This window comes from Stenella coeruleoalba (assembly GCF_951394435.1).
Source record: "Stenella coeruleoalba genome assembly, chromosome: 4".
Lineage (NCBI taxonomy): Eukaryota > Metazoa > Chordata > Mammalia > Artiodactyla > Delphinidae > Stenella > Stenella coeruleoalba.
In genome coordinates this window covers 126,413,486-126,428,736 of record NC_137149.1, presented here as the reverse complement: position 1 = coordinate 126,428,736, position 15,251 = coordinate 126,413,486, and the positions used below count along the sequence as shown (strand labels likewise).

Below are 15,251 nucleotides of genomic sequence, written 5' to 3'. Positions count from 1 at the left end.
ACTTTTAGGGCTATAACAGGAGGCAAACACCTTCAGTGAGTGACGGCCCCGACTTGCTATGCTGGGTGTTGAATGCTGAATATTGAATGTCATGGGAAGTGCCCCAGGCTCCTATTTCTACTCCTAATTGGTGCACCTGAAACATATCCGTTGAACTGAGCTTTGAATGGCCTGCATAATTAGTATATAACAAGGCCAAATGTAAAGATGAAGTATTCCCATGCTTTTCACCCCAAACATCAACTTTAGGCACCTGACAAAATACTATTCAATTTTACCTAAATGTCACTTTCCTCCTTGCGTGAACATAAGTCCTGGGTTTCTCTCTCCTTTTGGTAGGTGGGCCAAGGATTGGGGAACAAGAAGCACTCTCAACCCAGGGAGGACCAGATGGAAGATGAGAGGTAGAAAAGCTGCATGACCCTCCACTCCCCACAAAAGAAACCAGAAACTGTGGAAAGTTTGCTATAGCAGAGAAGTGTACTACACAGGAAATGTACCATATGGAAACTCTGGTATAGCAGAGAAAGAGCTGTAGGGATTAACGAAGACCGCAGGGGATATAGCTCCCACCTTGAAGGAGCTGATAATCAAATGCTTAGAGCGGGAGGAATGTAGGTAACAGGATGCATACATTTGGGGGCTCTATTGGGATGCAGCTCTAAGTTCTGAGCAGTTAGGGAAGTGGGAAGGATCAGAGAGACGGAGAATAATGTAGCACAAAGGAGACTGACCTGAAAAGGCAGCGTAAACAGATCCAACGAAAAGTGTGTGTGCGCATGCCTGTGTGAAGCACTCCTGAGGCTCGCTGCTAGAGGTGTAGGACCAGGTCCGCACCCTCAGGAAGCAGGATTTCTGGTTGGCTAGATGGCATACCTAGAGAAACATTCAAAATAAACAAATAAATAAATAATAGAAACAGTATGTAATTCGGTTCTAAATGAGGGGATAGAGCCTGGCACAGAGCCTGGAAAATAGGTACGTACCATATGTTTATTGGATTTAATTAGATCCAGAAGCTGTCAGAGGGCTAGACAGGAGATCTCTGCAGAGTTATACAGGAAATGAGGATTCCTGTATAAACGATAACCGACAGAAACAATGGCATAGGTGGTGAAATGAGCCTTTGGAACAAGATGAGGAGAAGGCAATTAGAAAAGTTTTTATTTATAAAAATCCACAGATTAAATTTGACCAGAAAGGGACAATAGAACCACTTTTATGCTCTAAGAAGGTAAGTGACAATCAAAGTAAGTCCTGAGGACCACAGTTGCTGGTGAGAATAATTGACGAGAGATGAGCCTTGAATGAGGCAGACCAAAGACAAGCCTATTTCTAATATCACTTTGGATCGACTGTTAGGAATTGATGGTAGACTCAGTGTGATGGATGGGAAAAAAGAGCATATTTGGGGCTCAGCAAACACGGTTCATTTCTTCTCAAAATCTGGTTGAGCATTCAACAGCAGGTAGAAATATACGTTTTTTTATAATAAAAAGTTTTAATAATAAACACTTTATTATAATTTTTATAATAAAAAGTTTCAATAATAAACACTTTATTATAATTTTTATAATAAAAAGGCATGTAAAATGTTTCATTATTTGCTACACTTTGAACTATTAATTCTAGTACAATAAAAATACGTATGTGCAAGCACACGTGTACTTGACACTGTGAGAATCCTGACTGATATATAGAATCCAGGAAAACCAACAAGTATCAGCATAGGCTTGAAGAGCAAAGTCTGAACAGGAAAAAAGATACCCATTGCACAGGCATCATCTTTTTTTTAAATTTTTTTTTCAAGGATAGTTGATTTACAATGTTGTGTTAATTTCTGCCGTACAGCAAAGTGATCAAGTTATACATATATATACATACGTTTTCATATTTTTTTTCCATTATGGTTTATCACAGAATATTAAATATAGTTCCCTGCACCATACAGTAGGACTTTGTTGTTTTGGCATCATCTTAACAGGGAGAAGTACCAGGAGGACATGGCTGAAACTTTTGTTCTCGGTACATTTTCTAAGTGATCTGCGTCCACGTGGGAGGTGAGCCTTCACAAAACGAATTCGTGTTTTCTGGTGCTTACAAAGCAGACTGCCACGGAGGCTGACCCAGGACAGCTCTAGTCGTACGGCCAGGTCTTGTATGCATTAGCCTGTTGCTCAAATACGAATGTCCTATTCAGCTTTCTTGCCTGTCAATTGCAAAGGCCATGTGGCACGCACATCAGAGGTGAGAGGACGAGATTGTTGCCTATTATGGCAAAAATCCTCCCTTCACCACAAGCAGAGCCACAAACGTTTCCAAACCACAAAACAAAACTCGCCTATATAAGCTATAAATACTTCAGTTGTGTGCATTTGTACAATGTTAGGCATAGCTGGGTATGTTTGTTCTTTCATACATCTGTCCTCCCTTGTTTGGGGAAGTAGACCTTGAAGAGTATGACCCTATCCATCTCGGTTAGTGTCAGCTCAGTGTCAAAAGTATATGGTCATGGTTTTTTGCTGCAGATTTTTGTTTAGAGTGAAGCTCTGAAGTGCATTCTGAACCAGGCTTTGTGTGAGTTATCAACTAATCATCTATTGCTAAAATCTCAAAGAAAAATGTGCAAGTTGGAGGAGCAGAAGAAGGCAAAAATTGCTTCTATTTTATATGATATTTGTTAATTAGACTAAGAATCTCCTCATCTTCTCTTTCAACCTAGAAATTTTTAAAAAGAAGAAGAATATAGGACCTTCTACTTCCAGGATGATTTCCACACATTAAGTTTCACCACTCATTTAATTTCATAAAGGCATTTTTATTCCTGAAATATTTACTCCAGATAAGAAAATCTCTCATCACAACTGTGTGAAATCGCACCCAAAGAACACATTTTGGCAGTGTCTCTTGACCAAAGAGTGGGACTCAGTATCAGGACTTGTTTTTCTCCCCAAGACAGATACCACCAATGTTAGACTGCATTCGCAATGGAAATCAGCGCTTGGGCACTGAATCCAGCCACAGAGGATTTGGCAAAAAGGCTGTAACCTCTTCTCTCTCCTCACCAGTGACAATCCCACCACAGTTTTCCATCCGTTGGTGACCTCCATCCTGGATTACCTCAATGCTCTTTGCTCAGGGCTATGGTTAAAGACCTCCCAGAAGCTCCAGCTGTTGGTACAGAATGCACCAGTTGTCTAGCTGCTAACGGTCATAGGCTGACGTGACTGGAGTGTCTCTGAATCCCCAGGGCCCACCTGGGTCAGGCTGGTGGTCCCAAGCCCTTTCATCAGCTGAGTTACCGAGTTTTTCAAGAAGTATATCAGGCTCGTTGATATTTTGCCACTTCTGAATCTCCATGGAAGTTCACCGCTTCTTGGCAAGGAGATGGGTTGAATAGAGGTAAGAGGTAGAAAACACTCTTGAGAATGGATAGATGTTAAAGGAAGTGTTGGTGAGTTCCCTCAGCTATGCACATGAACTAGGCAAGAAGTTGGCAGTAAAGAAAGTATGATTCTCTCTGAAAGGATGTCATGGAATGCATATGTGTACCAGCTACAGATTCTACAGCAAGATGGCCTTCCTATCCAGGTCCTATACCATCACAACAACTAATTAAGATTTTGAAGACAATGAGTATGAAATAGCAATTTTCACCAGAGAATACATACAACTTGATTCTGCTTCCTCTGGTCTTCAATGAAATCCAAGATTATCAGCTAGCATCCCAGGTCTGTTGACTATGGAGATATGATTTTACCAAAAAAAAAAAAAAAAAAAAAGGAAGGCAAAATGTCATTGTCCTTAAATGCTTCACTCCCAAAAGGTTGCTTTTATAAAACACTTGCTTTGAAATCAGAAACAGAAATCAGTGCACCGATTACATGAAAGTCTTTGATGTACTCAGTGGTTATCTAGGTTCTACTATTTTTGGTTTTGAACTAGTCGAAGTTTATTTAAAGCTGGGCATTAGAAGACAATTTTAAAACATTGAGGATAACTAAAATAACACTGTGCGTACACTATATGAAGGTTTACTAAAATAGTTGTCAGGCATGCGTCATCGAGATAATTTCTGTTCCACTCAGACAAATCAGTTATGATTGCTGACGGCAAAACTGGAGTTGGGCTCTAGGAAGACAATCCTTATGCAAATGGCACATTCAGCCTCTAGCACTGTGACAGAAGGGTCTAATGAGGAGGCAGAACGACCTACCCAGGTATTAGGGTGAAATCATCCACTATCCAAAGAGAAAGATGTTCATAATCAAGCATGTCAAGTTAATGGACACTCATAAGGTGTGAGTTAAATGAATTAGCTAGATTCATATAACAAATTCCCAGGATGTTGTTTTGTGCTAGTAAGTGTATTACGGTAACTCTGTAGAAATCGCTACTGTCTGTATTTCAGACATTCCCAGGAGTGCTAGCAAAGAGGAGCTTAGGACAAATTGGTGTATTCAGTGAAGAGAATTATATGAGGAAATGCATGTTAAATTATACTGACACTGATACTACACATGTGTTACAGGGATACTGCTCATATGCTTCTCCCTAGAAAGACCTGGGGCAATCCTGATTCCCCATGAAGCCCCCGTCACATCACTTACATTCATTCTGGTCTCCACACTGGCTCAGCCAGTTACCAGCTACAAGGCCATGTGTCTGCCCACACATTTGCTACCAGTGTAATGATCTTGCCAATGGCTTCACCATTTAAGGACTCTGCCCCATGGGCAGATGCCCGTTGCCTGACATTACATCAGGGTCAACTTCCCGTCATGTTCCCTCCTTGCATTGAAAGACCCTTTGGGGAATTCCCCAGTGGTCCGGTGGTTAAGACACCTCCCTGCCACTGCAGGGGGCACGGGTTCTATCCTTGTTTGGGGAAACTCAGATCCCACATGGTGTATAGCCAAAGACTAAAATAAAATAAAGACCTTTTGGACTCAGTGCCGTAAGAACATTCCTTTGGTTCTTCTTGTCCCTAAGGGTCACCATCCTTCAGAGTCAAGGACCTTGTTCCTAACATTCCTGGTTGCCTGAGATTTTTTTTTTTAACACTTTTTTTAAAAAAAAAGTAGAGTTATTTAGTTAGTTAGTTAGTTAGTTTTAGCTGCATTGGCTCTTTGTTGCTGCACATGGGGCTTTCTCTAGTTGGGGTGAGTGGGGGCTACTCTTTGTTGTAGTGCGCGGGCTTCTCATTACGGTGGCTTCTCTTTGTTGCTGAGCACGGGGTCTAGGCGCGCGGGCTCAGTAGTTGTGGTTCACGGGTTCTAGAGCGCAGGCTCAGTAGTTGTGGCGCACGGGCTTAGTTGCTCCGTGGCACGTGGGATCTTCCCGGACCAGGGCTCAAACCCATGTCCCCTGCACTGGCAGGCGGATTCTTAACCACTGCGCCACCAGGGAAGCCCTGCCTGAGATTTTAAAAGCCTGTTCAGCGACTAGCGGCAGTCTGTATAGAATGTTTGCCAGTCTGTAGCAAAAATTAGGAGGGAAACAAAGGGCAAGAGAGTGATTTGTATTTTTTCCTAAATTTAAATGTATACTCTGTAAAAGCTATCAATAGCTTAACTTTAGGTACTTCCTGCCTTTCTGCTTTTTGGTGTTCTTTCTTCTGAAAAATGATGGGCATCGGTTGATTGCAAGTTTTCCTTAATGGCCGGGCTTTGCTAAATATAAAGATGAAATTCACGTTATTCCCTCTCTTCCTTCCTTCCTTCCTCCCTTTCTCCTCTCCTCCTCCTCCTTTCTCTGTCTCTCACATTCGTTTGTTCTTTTTTTTAATTATTTCGCTATTTTGTGAACTTCAAAGCTGTGGAAAATATGGCGTCTTGGACTCACTGGTCACCAGGCTGTATTGATGGAGTGTCAATGTCCACCTTGTACTGATCGTACTGTTCCATTCAAACCTCTTCAACATGTACTGAAATCTACCTCCACGCATTGTCAGTGTGCGAGGAGAAACTCTGTATTTTCCATGGAGGGACTCGGGTAAGAGTATCTGGAAAGAAGGAGAGAGAGACAGAGGCAGAGAGAGAGAGAAGGGAGGGAGGGAGGGAGGAAGGAAAGAAGGAAAGGAGAAAGGAAAGGAAGAAAGGAAAAGGACAAAAGAGAAAAGAAAAGAAAAGAGATTCTGTTATGCGGTCTCTCGTGTTTTCTGTTCAAATGTCCCCTCAGTCAGGCTCAGCTTTGTTGCTGTTTGAAGCTGACTAGAGACTCATTATCTCCTCCATAAGGTATACGTTTGGGCTTAAACACGCACCACTGGAATAAATTCAGTGGATCCAGAGAGGCTGCGGGTCACTTTCGCTCCAGCCAACTCCAGAGTGACTAGATCACTGCCGTGACAGCTCCTTGTTGACAGAATAAATCAGAATGTGGAAGCTTGTGAGGATACGTAAAGACCTGGAGCTGTCCCGGGGACAGCCTGCTCTCCCCAAAGATGCTAAAGTGGTAGATGAATAAGAAGGAAAGCAGCCCAAGTTCTCATCCCAGACCTGCACCATCTGGCGGTGTGATCCTGAGGGTGTCAGTTTATAATTTCTCATTTTCTTTACCTATAACAACTGAAGGTTGCAGCCTATCCGGTAAAAATGCCAGAATATGGTGAACCAGGTCTGTTTGTGTCGCCTCTCAGGGCCGCTGAGGACAGGCACGCCCCTCAGTGAGATTGTGCTCAGTCCCCCTCAGACAGAGCTCCAGGGGTGAAGTACAGCAAAAGACACTATTATTAATTTCTAAACACTAGGGGCCAGCAACCAATATTACAATTATTCATTCAAATTTCAGCTACAGACTAGAAAGAGAAATCCTTTGTTTCTATAACAATAGTTACTTCAAGGCACCTGACACATTTCTATTTCCATTGATATCAGAAACAAAGTAAGGATGGCAATTCTGCCACCATTGTTAAGGATTACTTGGAAGTTTTAGCCCGTAGATTCAGATGTTAAGCATAAACAAGACAATTCACTCCTAAAAGGGGAGGCACAAACTATCTTAGTTTCTCATATGATTGTCTGTCTTTAAAAAGCCAATGTAAGCAATTGGCAAGCAATTAAAAGTAATAAAAGCATTAGAGCAAAGGAGAGTGAACAGTCAAAAAAATACAAAGTCAATGATTTTTAAAATTATTAAATTGCTGAAGGGATTATTTAGAGAATTAGCAGCATGGGAGTGGAAGTAGGCATTGCTGGCTGGTGATCGTTAGTTAGAGAGGCAGACAGGGACTCCCCCATCCCCCTTCACCCGCCCCAGTGAAGAAGGAAAAGGAGTAAAGGCAAAGACTGGGGGCAGTGGGGAAGCTTGGGTGGGGTCGAGGTAGGTATCTAGTTAAAGTAGAAATTGAGGGAGAATGCAAAGAAGGAACCAAACTGGTTTTTCAGAATCTTCAAATCTAGGCAGAGAAACTTAGACCTGGTTCAGAAAGAAAATAGTCCGCAAGAACTAACAGAGGAAAAACAATGCTGGTGCAACTGATGATTAGAAGTCCATTGCTCCCCTCCGTTTCCTCAAGTTTCTGTTACTTTATGGTGAAGATTAGAAACTTCTCGCAAATATCGTTAAGCTGTGTTTTCTGGTTAAGATTACTTTCTTCCATAAGTATTTGTTGGCAATCTACCCGGCCCTGGGCATGTGGCAGTCAACAAGATAAATGCCCCATCATATGAAAATGGAAAGTGTACCATGTCTCTAGATAATGTTGTGAAGATAGAAATTCTTCTAAAATAAAAGTTTTGATCTGATACATTCCTAATCTGAATGGGGAACGTCTTTCATGGGATAAAAATCAACAGAAGAAATTAAGAAGGTGTGGACAGATTCAAAACGATGAAATTTTTAAATATCAGTTTGTCAAAGCTTCTAAATTAAAAAGAGAAAACAGGAGAAAACATAAGAAAATAGATTTGCTTAATCTAAGCAAATATCAACCTAAAAGTTGGTACTAATAATTAAACAAATGGAGAGCAAACAGAAATAATTTTTGCAACAAACATGTATGTTCTGACTATGACGCAGACACTGACTTGATAAACCCAAAAGATGTGATCCGATCTGACACTGCTATGGTCTGAATGTTTGTATCGCCCCAAAATTCATATGTTGATATCCTAACCCCCAAAAAATGATGCTCTGAGGAGGTGGGGCCTTGGGCAGGTGCTTAGGTCATGAGGGTAGAGCGCTCAGGAATGGGACTGGTTCCCTTATAAAAGAGGCCCCAGGGAGATCCCCAGCCCATTCCACCATGTGAGGACCCAGCAAGAGGGCCTTGCCTGTGAACCAGGAAGAGGGTGCTCACTAGACAGCACGACCATGCTAGTGCCTTGATCTTGAACTACCCAGTCTCTAGAACTGTGAGAAATAAATTTCTGTTGCTTACAAGCTACCTTGTCTGTGATATTTTGTTATTGCAGCCTGAATAGACTGACAGACACACAACCATATTTGCACACTCAGAGAAACACTGTATTTTTATCATGCTTAAATTCAAAAAAAAGATTTTACTGAAAATAACTGAATGTAATAACATTAAAACGTCTATATTTTAAAGATGAGATGTGGCTAGTAAAGATTTAAAAAGCAGTTCAATTCAATTTGAAACCATTCTGTCCCACCCGCCCCTGTTTGGTACAACTTTCAATTCCTTTGTTGATCTTATTTGAAAGTGCTACTTTGTGTCACCCTATTCTCCTAATTTTGAGTTAAATTGGCTTCCTGAGTTGACTGATTCAGGAACATCTGAGCTTTCTCTTTATATCAAATCCTCTTTTCTTCCACTCTAATTATAAATGCTAACTCTTATCAAAGGTTTCCTATATATGCTTTCTCTACTAATTAGGTAAAAGATTATTTTTGTCCCGCTCTTTCCTGAAAGTAACGAAGAAATCTACAAGGAGATTAGGTGGACTGTCTCCATGTCAGCAATATGAATTTCGCCGCTTTTCACATCTCGAGGTCTGTCTCAATTTGTCTGCCTCTCTCTATTTCCCTGCTTCAACTCAGTTATGCTGTATTTCCTGAATTCTAAGAAACACATTACTTTTCACTTTTTAATATTTCTAAAATTGGAGTTTTCATTGAATTTGCCAAAGTTTCCTTGTTACCTTTTATTCATTATCTTAATTGCAATACAGCAGTCCTTTTTAATAAAGACAGCAGCTTATATTCAATATAAAACTTGTAAAATATAAAACACACTTAATACAAAACTATTTTCTCCAAGGGTGAATCTGCCCCTCACTGAAAAAATTTTAAAACACTTTTAAAAAAACTTAGTAAGATGTTGCTAAATTTCTTTCATTATTTAGACTTTAAATAATCCCTCTAAATTTTGAAGAACGTATATTACAAATTTTTTTCCCTGGCATTCTTATAAAAGAGATTCTGGAAGACCTGGAGAAACAATGAACTACTTAGAAGTTGGGAGGAACATTCTTTTGCAAGGAGACACCTGCTTTGTTGAAAATAACTGGGCTGCTATTCAGCTGATGCACTTACGAGGCAGAAATGATTGTGTCCATTTTGATTGTTGAGCGCCACGTGCACCTGGCATTACACACTTTGTAAGTCACCCAGCTGTGCGTTGGTGGATGTTTAACAACTGGCCTTCTGGGGGGAAATGGGGACAGGGAGGGGAAGCCTTGATGTGCAGCATCTCCAATTTCCCTGATTTCCCATCACAGCCAATTTTAAGCTAACAACATCCCTGAACACAGAGTTGGGAAGAGATGCGCACAGGCTCTCCTAGTAGATTCCAGAACCCACCTGAACTGAATTCCTGGAAAAGAGACATGATAAGCTACTGCACAGTTGAAGGAAGCCTCAGGCTGGTATCCAGACTTACTGAAGGAGATGAATTAAGGTAGGGGAGCAAGGACAGAAATTTGGGTGGAAAGGGATAACTGTCTGAGTCAGAGCTTCAACAGATTTTATTGGGAAAAAATTGTCTAACTGTGTTTTTTTAGGTTATTTAGTGTGTATATGTAAACACCCTCATCCTTTTCATCTATGAAGTCTTTGTAAACGCTGCATTGCTCACTAATGCTTTGGGATGAATTTTGGTTGGGGGAGTGTATGAATTGAAATAATGTGCAGAGTCCTGCTTCAAGATTGGTGCAGGACTAAAACTGAGGCTGACTGTGCCTCAGTAGCCAACGTGCATGTTAACAGTAATTGAAGAGGACAAAAAGTAGAAGAGAGATTAGGTGGAAGCTTTCCAAGAAAGAAGAAGTAAAAAGGGTTTTTTTTGTTTGGTTGTTTCTCTCCTGCTAGGGAGTTTCATTTTACATGGCTGGCCATACAGGATGATTGAGAAATGGCAGAGGAAAGGATAGTGTAAAATGCAGGAGTTTTGGGCTTCCCTGGTGGCGCAGAGGTTGAGAGTCTGCCTGCCGATGCAGGGGACACGGGTTCGTGCCCCGGTCCGGGAAGCTCCCACATGCCGCGGAGCGGCTGGGCCCCTGAGCCACGGCAGCTGAGCCTGCGCGTCCGGAGCCTGTGCTCCGCAACGGGAGAGGCCACAACAGTGAGAGGCCCGCGTACCGAAAAAAACAAAAAGAAAAAAAAATGCAGGAGTTTTCATTGGCTTTGGGGACTATATGGCTAAACCAACAGTGTTATGACATCATTAGCCAAATTTTCTATGTTCCTGTGATGCAAAAATTGATCCAATTTTTAAATAATTTTTTTTAAATTGAAGTATATTTGATTTTTAAAAATTGAAGTATAGTTGATTTACAATTACAATTTAGTTTCAGGTCTACAGCAAAGTGATTCAGTTATACATACATATATATATACATATATGCTATATATGCAGTGCTCTACAGTAGATCCTTGTTGGTTATGTATTTTATATATAGTAGTGTGTATCTGTTAATCCCATACTCCTCATTTATCCCTCCCCCAACCCCCCTTCCCCTTTGGTAACCATAAGTTTGCAAAAGTTGATCCAATTTTGATCCAATCTGATATAGCCTTCTAACCACAACTGGCCCCTTCATGTTAAAGTATTTAAGAATCTCTTCTGGATAGAACTTTATAAATTGCGTACAGTTCCTCAATTCTTTTCCCAGATTTTTACCTGAGACAGTTTCATAGTAAAGTCAGAGGGACTCTGTGAGACAAGGTATCCACACATCTGACTAACTTATCGCCGTTTTACATAAACCGGAAAAATGAGGGGCAGAGAAATTGAAGGGATTTGTCCTCAAGCATCGCCTTTGTCAGAGGATAGACCTGGAAATAGAAGCCTGCCTCCGGACTTCTGGATCTGTGCTCTTTCTTCCAGACAATATTTATCTGGCTCTGCAGCAAGCTCTTGGGTGCACCGAGGCCACTAGAAACAGGGAAAGGAGGTAAGGTTATACTTTGGTGAGATTTTGCACGTTGCTTGAGAGACAATTTCTGCATTGGTTCTCTTCTGAACGGTGGAGCAAGTGGAGAGGAGGACTGGATGGGGCTGTTCTCTGTGTGGTCCAGAGGCCTTCACTGCAGGAAGTAGGCCCTTCCGGCCACAGTTCTACCAGGAATCCTTCTTTCCCCTTATAGTAAAGCCCTGTTTATAAATATATGCGCACCCATACGCAAACATATACATCCCTCAAATGTCCAGAGCAGTTCTGTATCCACAGAGATAAATACACAAAGAAGAAACATGACAGAGACAGATGGATATAGAAGTATTTTTAATTTTTTAAGAAAACATTTGCCTGCTTTGGGGAGAAACAGTCGGTTCTAAGGGAAAGGAAACCTGTACTTAGGCTAAACTTCCTCAGGATTAATTATTACTGTATTTGAAATCCAAATGACTTGACCCATCATTAGTGGATAAGTGTAGGCCAGGGAATAAATATCCACTGTGTCCACAGTAAGACAGGTATCCATACCAAGTTCAAAGGCCCCTGGACTTTACCACACACACATTTAGGCCATCTTTAGAGTTGTGACGATGACGAAAAGTTGGATGTATTCTGAAAGCCCAAGGAGGCAGCCAGCACAACCTCAGCCTAATTAGCAGAAACCACAGGTATAACCAGCTGCTGGGCCATTCACGTAACCAATCCTTGAGCCAGATGCCACTTTTGGAAAAACATACCTCAGTGCTCTTCATTGAAATTCCGTCCCTGGGCTCATAAAGAGGGTACTGTGTGAGCAACACAGGCCTGGCTTGGGGCAACTGGGGCCATTCTGTGAGATATAGTGAGAGGCTCTGCTCTGCCTTCCAAATGGCCGCTGATTGTAAACAGGCTGTTCAGTGCGCCTGGAACACGGCGGAGGCCCAGCCACAGAGTTTTCATGCACGCCTGGGATCCTCACTGTACTCTGACTTGTGTAGGAAAAGGATCAGATGAGTCTAAAATCTCCTATGAAGTAAATGAATGAAGAAGTGTTTTATCAATAAAGTTTCATTTACACCTCACACACATATCACTCGAATGACAAAAGCCCAGGAACACCTCACATCTTCTTTCGAACATATGTCTTTTTTTTTCTATTAATAAACAGAGTCCAGACCTCAAACACTTGTGTACTTCAAAAGTGTTATTTGAAGATGGTGGCATTTGTTGAATTGAATTCATGCACTTGGCTTACAAAAGGTTCTCTTTACTCCACTCTATTTAATGTAACTGCAAATCAACTACCAATTCTTCCCTTGAAGGAAACATTTAATGATATAAATGGATTTTAAAACAATTTGGTACCATAACCCATACATGTTGACACTCAATGTTTTTAATATATGCAAAGTCATAATTCAATCTTAATACACTGTCTCTTATTTTGAGCATTTTCTATAGAAATATCTACCCTGGAGAGCAACGTTTAGCAACAAAACTAAACAGGTCAGATCACAAAAGAACAGTTAGTTATAAATACAGTTTTACTACTCAGTACAAAAAAAAATGTGTATAACATATAAAAATTGGTGTGATATCTTTCCAGGGTTGGTGAGAGGAGCTTATTTTAAAAAACTGAAAACCAAAGGCAAAAATGGCAGAAGAGTTAAGAATATAATTTCATGGTATGTAAAATATTGGCAGAGGATAGCAGGGTGTCACACATACTTTCAGTTTGCCAGGATACACGCTCTATTCTCTTAATCCATTTATATCCATATTGAGTTTTCTATCCATATTCCTCATTCTCTAGATGATTTCCCAAATTATTTCTTCTCTATATCATGATTTCCTATTTTTCTAGTGAAATTGTCTAATGTTCATGATAAAGCAATATACAGAGCTATCTTTGCAGTGAACTAACATGCCCTGATGTCCTGATGAGAAAAATATTGTTGGGTTTACTGGAATAAATCAGAGTTCATCAAGCGAACTTCATTCCTCCCATCTCTACTGCCCACTCTGACCCTCTCACTTGTAGTGGCCACAGAGCCTCATGCTCCAAGAACAGGGGAGATGAGTGTAGACTAGCATTCAACCAGAAACTACATCATCAAAAGAGACTGCACACATTATAAGGCACGAGCAGTACAGTAGAAAGATGGATAAAAATGGAATATGTTGATATTAAATATACCAAAGAAAATAAGAAAAGGTAACAAAGAAAGCAAGTAAAAGAATAAGGAAATTTCTATGAAGGTTTCAGACAGGCTCCAAAGCCAGTTACTTAACCCTCCAAATGCTTTAAATATTTCTTATGCATTTGTGTACTTGGGCAGCAATGGGCCTAGCTGAAAATTGGACTTCTTAAAATTAACAAAGGAGAGACTATTGATAGTTAGTGAGAGTATCTGACACAGATGGCAATTATATCTGTGATTTTATCTTTTAAATTGAGCTAAAAAAAAGTGAAAATATTTACTGAAATGTGTTTCTATTCCAACGTTTTCTCTTTTAGCTTAAATAAGATATTGCATGTGGGAACTGTTAAAAGGAGTAAAATGACTAAATAATTCTAAAGAGGGATGTTTTTGTTTCCTCCTTTTATGGTGAGTGGCTTTGAAAGTACCTGTGGTATCAGGTTATTAAAGAATCACTGAATCATGAGCTAAAGGATAACTTTACATAAGAGAGTCAGAGATGTTTAGGAAACACAGGCAGAATATCAAAGGGATTTGATATCAACTTTGATGGTTGAAGGTAAGCACATTTTGAGGCTAGCATAAGGCCATGATTTTTTATAGAATATGCTTTTATTTTCTGAAAACAGGGACAGATCTATTTTGTTCTTTCACAAGACCAATCGTTAAACTCATTCAGTATTAGATATAAGAAAAACCAAGATAATTAGCTGTGTATGTAATGAAAAATAGCGTTAAATTAAGAAAAGAAAAAGTACATTCGAGTCTTTGTAATGTAAGCAGGTTCTAGAAAGAGTCAAATGTTAATAATGAAAAAATGTATCTTGTTTCAAAGAGTACAGTTGACCTCTGATCTGGACAAGATAGTGGAGATCCATTTTTCCCTATTCCTCCTTGGCTAGGCACAACTTTAAACCCAGAAATGGCATGAGAAACACCAAAGAAGGACTCTGAAAGTTGGTAGGAAGAAAGGGCACTTCGTTAGAGCCACAGGACTGGAAAAATCACACAGCAAAAGGACATCTTATGCCTCCTCAACCAACAAAAGAAGGCTACTCAGACCATCATTTCCCAATACCTGACCTAGCAACAGAAGGTAACCCAGCTAGTCTCATTACTCCTCTGGACTGAATGAGACTCCCTCTGACAACATCAGGTGAGTCCAACAAAACCCATAAGGGAATTGTCTGAGAGGTTCACAAACAATAAGCAGTGAGGAAAAGCCTTCTCCTCTCCCATAAGACCTGAGACTCCCTTTTTCCACCTAGAGACACAAAGACAGGAGGGAAAAATCAGTAAGAGGAACCCAGCTACAGAAAACAGCCCTGTGGAAGCTTCTTGTCCCTGTGGGCCCAAGTCCCTCCTCCCCAACCTAGAGACACCAGAGTAGCCTGGAGGCAGTGATAGGGGGACCCCAACACACCCTCACCCACTGAGAGACATCTGGAGGCAGTGCCTGGAGAAATCCCTCTTCCACCTCAGATAGCATCAGCAGAAAATAGTGGGATCCTCAGTGGCCCCAGATAAACCAAGAAGACCAAAATAACATTGTAAAGGATCTGAAAATTAAACTTCCAGTGAAATAAAAGCCTACAAATGTAGGGCAAGACCCACATGCTAACTTTAAACAGCATGACTGCCAGCCAAAATAAAAGATTTAAATGGACCCCAGAATCTCCTAACATAATAGATAAAAATATTGAGGACA

The 15,251-nt window shown here is 40.6% G+C and overlaps 1 long non-coding RNA gene across 1 annotated transcript in view; it reads right to left on the bottom strand.

Annotated features, from left to right (window-relative positions):
• LOC307185581 overlaps positions 1 to 12,474 on the bottom strand; it is a 41,998-nt gene extending 29,524 nt beyond the window's left edge. Inside the window, exons 1-3 of the long non-coding RNA XR_013828100.1 lie at positions 12,101 to 12,474; positions 987 to 1,074; positions 735 to 876 (exon numbers count right to left, since the gene is read on the bottom strand). This is a non-coding gene — a long non-coding RNA (uncharacterized lncRNA). The remainder of the gene's footprint in view (positions 1 to 734; positions 877 to 986; positions 1,075 to 12,100) is intronic.
• Between the last annotated feature and the right edge of the window lie 2,777 nt (positions 12,475 to 15,251).